Raw genomic sequence first — 6,203 nt, forward strand, 5'->3', positions numbered from 1 at the left:
CAAAAGCCTAACTATGTTCAGCTCAGTAACCCTAGACTTAGTAACTGGCCGATGACATTATAGGATAGGCAAAACAGATCAACAAATCATTAAATGGTCCATTATGAAAAGTTTTATGTGTCCCATTGTAAAGCAATCAATACAGCAGCAATTATTGCATGGTAGTTATACACAACAATGCTTTGTGTAGATTCAGCATTTATAAAATTGGAACCACGTTTTAATAGAAATAACTTCAAAATAGAGTTACAATCTTCCAGCATATTCACAGAAAAATGAATGTACAGTCCAAAAATGAGATGAGTGGCATGTAGTAGGACACAACAGATCTCAATTGTGCGTCTAAGAGAATCAGCACTCTCTGAAAGTAAAACTAGGATTCCCGGGATCATTACTTTAGAATGGAAAACCCAGTCTTTAGCTACTGCAAAGACCCAACAGTAATTAGGCCTGTGGTGTCCCTGCCGATAGATTCACATTCACTTAGGATTCCACTTAATCATGCTAATACTCTACACAATGAAGAACAGCAATCAATTTCTCATGACTTTGTTTTCAACTTCAGGATTTTATTGAGGTCCCACATTCTCAACCATTTCAAGTATGAATGAAGCCCACAAAGTAGCTGTAATCATTTACCTTCTTTTGATGTTATTTCTTAAAAGGTTTACAACTTTACCCTGTATGGTGAGCTTCAGTTCAATCCAAGAGCTCTTCAAAGTACTGTATATACAGTTAGAAAGGACAGTTTTCATTCCACTTCATATGGTTAAACAGATGTCTTACATACAAAACTTCCTGGCCAAATAATTCCCTTAAACATCCATGGAAGCTATGCTTTAAACACAATTCAGGCCAATAATTCAGTATTTACTCAGAGTTTAGATAATATGCATTATTTGCATTTTTTTAAGAATGGAAACGGCAGAAGACCATTCAGCATTTGAGACTTGTTCTCGGGTAGTTCATCTGAACCAGCCTAATGTCTAACTGCAATTAATACTTTGTCAGTTTCTTTACAATCAACCTTTTTGTGTTTAACTTTATTGAAAAAATATCAATTTAATAATTTCATAAAAATATATTTATGATGAAGCTAATGCCCTACACAATGTCTGTGGCCAATATATATTACTCCAAGTCATACCATGACATAGTGAACATAAAATATGAAAAACAGATTGGACAGTAACCTAGTCTATTAGAGCATCAACTGTAAGAGCATCAATTAGACATGGGTTAAATTTATCTCCCCATTTATTCCTGACCTCAGCTCAATACAAGGATGTTGTGCAATCACAATACAAACTAGAGAAATGTGTTTACACAATATGTGAATCATTTTATGGTACAGGCCAGACCAGAGTTGAGAAAATATAAATAAAACTTTGTGCACAAATTTGAAGCACCTTAGCACGCAGACGGCCATGTTAGGAAATTCTCATTGGGAAATACCCCTAACCAGACAACTAGAATATCTCAAATGGACCCCAAATCAACAATGATCTCACAAACATAAAACTTCAACAGTGAATAACAGCTAACGTCACAACTGAGCTCCAGTAATCCATGGATAGAAAGGGAATGTCCCCCAATTTCTCATACCCAAATACTGTCCAAAGAAATGGTACAGCAAGTTTGATTGTGGGTGTAAAGTGGAAATAGCACTAGATTTGGCTAGGTTATGAAAGTCTGTCAGCATCTGGCTCGTAGTCTCAGGTGTTAAAGAATAGCTATTTGAGCAGAATACAAAAAAAAAGCTGCTGGTGCTAGTAGAAACATTGCTACAGTGAACAATTACCTTTCACAGATGAATGGAGAATAATTGGAGATAGGAAACATTTCAGGAATGCTACAAACAACAGATGTCCTTATGGACGGTCTGTCCTGAAAACTGTAATACTGATTGGACACAGACGTGGAGACATTGGTATGATGAAAATCTGTTAACAGCAGATAAAATAGGAATATTAATATTTATGACATAGTTCACAGCCAGAAATAAGCTGTTAGACAATGGTGCAGTTACTGAGAATACGATCCTTAAGAAGAATGGAGATGAAGTATCCACCCTATTATGTCCACAAATAAAAGTAATGCAATATTCACATGGAAAGGAAGTTCAACAGAATACTTGCATTTTACTAGTTTCAAATAATCATTACTTACTGTCATCTCTCTTATAGTTCTCATTACTTATGCCAAAAACACTAAAATTGTGAGATGCACACAGCTGCCAATCTACCAAACATAAATGCCTACAATCAAAACAACTCTGTAAACCTGCAATTCAGCCCTATAGCTATTCAGCATCACTACCAACGATAGAGTACAAAACAAACTATCGTCTTTCCTTTAGCATACCCCTCAGCTCTGAAAACAATGCGGCCAATATGCTCTAGGATCACACCATATCACTTGAGATTTTAAGGACAATTCAAGGCTGGGGCACTCAGTGGGTGATCCCAAGGAAAATTGATCAAGGACATTAGGGCCTTTAGAACTGTAATGTATTTGACAAAGATAAGTCTGTTGTGTCCATTGAAAGGGCGGCAGAGAATAAAAGGGCAGTGCAAAATAATAGATCTCTGGCCGCCTTTCCTCCCTGTCTTGTGTTAAGGAAAAAGTAAATTCTTCAGCTGAAGAGCAGAAAAAAAAATCACTTCCACATCAAATTTTTGCTTGCTTTTGTATCAAATATTTCTCCATTGCTTGGTTCTAATACTGAGCTATATGCAATAAACTTCTTAACAGGTTATTCTGTGTACAGAAGAACTGGATTAAAAATACCACAGGAATATCATAATTCAGGCACTTAATGTATCCATGTCAAAGATTTCTATCCACTATTTTAATAATGGATCCCAATTAATAGGATAACACTTGTTCTCAAGTTTTAAAGGGATTTCAAGTGATTTTAGGGGAAGGGGACTGAAATTATTGTTCCACAAGGACAAAATGACCTTGATTGTTGTAATAAATTTTATAAGTTTTTAAGAAGTCAAACAGAATAGTAATCAGTGTAGTAGTCAATAATTTCATCAAAAAAGTTGAGATTCTTTCACTGCAATAACACAAAATTTTGTTCCTGAACAAAGTCCATGCTTTCTGTTGTAACATGTTATGTAGGTGTTGGGTGCAGACAGAACAGTCTCAGTTATACGGTCTTTACACCTCTGTAGCTGTGTACTTACAAAAATCAAAAAATATTGAAGGGCAGCCAACACCAATCCATGACGAAAACACCTGCATTTATGAAGCATTTTTTTCAACATCAGGAATTCAAAGTGCATTAGATAGAATTAATTGCTTTAAAGTACAATGATTTCCTCCATCCACACAGGATATCACCTTTTTTTTAAGTGGTGGTCATAGAAAGAGGGATATGCTGGGCCAAGACTTCAGGAGCACTCCATGCTTTTAAATGGGATTATAACATCTAAATGGGCAAAAATAATCTCAATTTAATGTTGTCTTTCCATTGAAGTATCTACAAAAAACATTACCTATTCACTAAAATTTCACAGGAACAAATGGACTTAGTTTTTGAAGGATTTGAAATGACAATCTTCTGACAAAGTCAAATGAAGTTCCAAATAAATCAAAGTGATAAATTTTCACATGCAGAATTAAACACTGCTGAAGTAAAACATATGCAGGTTTCTTGAATAAGAATGCTATATCCACTTGATATTCCAGCTCTATGAATATTTCAGCAACACCCTATTTTCAAAAGCATCTGCTCTACTGCCAATCTTTATCTGCACTAAAGTTGCTAGAGCTGAAAATGGGACATGAAGAACCTGAACAATACTAGACAAGGGAGAATCATTCCCTTTTACTTGAATAAATTGTATCTGATCTCACTTTGACATACACAAATGTGAATATGCCAATCAACAGGAATTTGTTCCCTTTAACCCAAGATGCACAAGTACCAGTACTAAAACTGACATGTGCTCTTAACATTCATGTTCCAATAGATCTATTAGTCTTTACTTGTACTTACTGCATTTATTAAGTTTCCCAAAAACTACAACTTAGTTAAGTGAATTTTCAATAACAGTTACATTGCTGTAGTGCAAAAATAATATGTACTGTAAGGTACCAATGACAGGGATCACAAACTCCAGTCCAAAACACCATCACATCCACAGTCAGTATTCTTGTTGCTGATTTTGATTCATCAACAATATACTTTCTGAACCTCAAGATCAATTCAACAAACACAAACAAGCTAGGTGTAAGCAATTTATATCATCAGTCATCCTGAATTAATCCAATAATCTAATTTTGGTGATCTGAGTCAACTAATTTAAACTGAAAGCAGAAAGGAAGGAAGATATAATCAGTCTTAATAAGTGTAAATTGGAAAAGGGGTGAAGAAAAGATTATAAAATGTTATCAACTTGCAATATTAAGTTAGTTATTAGTGCTCTCTGAACTGGAAAAGGGGCTATATGGTTCATTTCTTCACTGGCATCAGAATATCAACTTCAAGTAAACACTAAAAAGATTTTACACTTCACTTCTAAAATTCACAAGCTTTTCTAGCCCCTCTCTCATAACCATGAACTTTTTGCAAGAAAATGGTTACATAAGAAATACTTCGCATCAAGCCTCTAACTTCTCTTAATTGCAGCTTGTTATATTCACTCCAGTACAGTAGTACTGTAGCGAGTGGACCTTTTCCCTTCCTTTCATCTTCATTTTCAGTTCCACCCCGTACTCTTACACTTTTCACGTATCTTTTGTTCAGTTCAACATTTATCACACTTGTCTCTGACTTTAAATACATTCTTCACAATGAGCTCAAACCTGTAAACTTCTCATATCCCTCCATATTTCCCTAAAATCAACATTTTAAAAAAACTGTAACATTCACTTATTCTGTATTCTTTGCTGTCTTTTTGGACAAGGTTATGTCCTCCACTGGTTCTTGATCTAGATTTGTATGTTAATATACTCTCTGTTCAAAGTTTATGTTAGGATATTCTTGTTTTTGTCTATTCTCAATCTTAAATGGTTAATTTGTGGCAATTCACTCCACTTTATAGAGACAAATTTGTATATTATGTTACATTATGAACTTATAAAACATTTTATAAACAATTCTGTCATATCAATAAACAATAGTCCCTTGGCATTATGTCAATATACTGCGTCCTTAACGTACTTATAATAATAGTCAGAACTAAAGGAAAAGAACTTACTTTAACCTAACATACTGTAACATGCATATGCTTTCTGTACATGAAGCTTTGTTATCACCTCAAAGTCTCTTCCCTAACACCACTGGAGATAAACCTGCGATGGTTAGTATTTTACATAGTTCAAGTATTCACTCCTATCACAACCTCTGTTGGAAGAACAAGATCTCTGAATGCATCTTGGATTTTTCATAAACTCAAGTATAAAGATTTTACATTTCAATCATTAGTTTGCTGAAAAACAGGCTCAATACTGAAATATAATTAACTTTTATGGTTAAGAATTAATTTGGAAAACTTAAAAGATTACAGTGTTATTGGTTACCACTAAATAATTTTAAAGTTCAATCATGCTATCTAAAGATTGTCTATCCTTGACAGCTCAAATGATAAAAGTGAATAGCAGAGCAAGGTAGTTTCAAAGTTTCTGTTCTGTTCTAAGACAAGTGATTTAATTAGAACGTGTTAATTAGTAGCTACAGGAGACAGTTACATACAGCAAGTTTTGTGGTGTAAGAACAGAAGGCAGTTACATACTACATAGAGTTAGTACACAAACTGGTTAAGCATACATGTAATGTTCTCTGTAAAAATAACTGTCTCTAGACAATATTCTCATGCCTGTATATGTTGAAATCTTCAGAAAACAGTCTTACCTATATTTTAACATTTTTCTTGGTAACACTGCTTAGGTCATACTTATTCTCAGTTGGTGTTAAAAACTGTCTCCAAATTAAATAAATACATATATAAAAGAAAAATATGGAATGCCTTATTGTGCGAGAAAATAACTTAATGTTAAAGAAAGCCATGCTCCAATGTAAATTATTAAAAAGGAAATTAAGTCCAGTACCAATATTTTGTTGGTTCAAAGAATTTCCTTTACCTCCCAAAAATATAATTGAAAAGAAAGCTCTAGCATTTCAGAGTTTCCTACCAGCAAAAACAGAAAAAAGGTGGCTTAAAACAGATTCTTTGAGAAAGAATTCCCAC

This window comes from Mobula hypostoma, chromosome 11 (genome assembly GCF_963921235.1).
Source record: "Mobula hypostoma chromosome 11, sMobHyp1.1, whole genome shotgun sequence".
NCBI lineage: Eukaryota > Metazoa > Chordata > Chondrichthyes > Myliobatiformes > Myliobatidae > Mobula > Mobula hypostoma.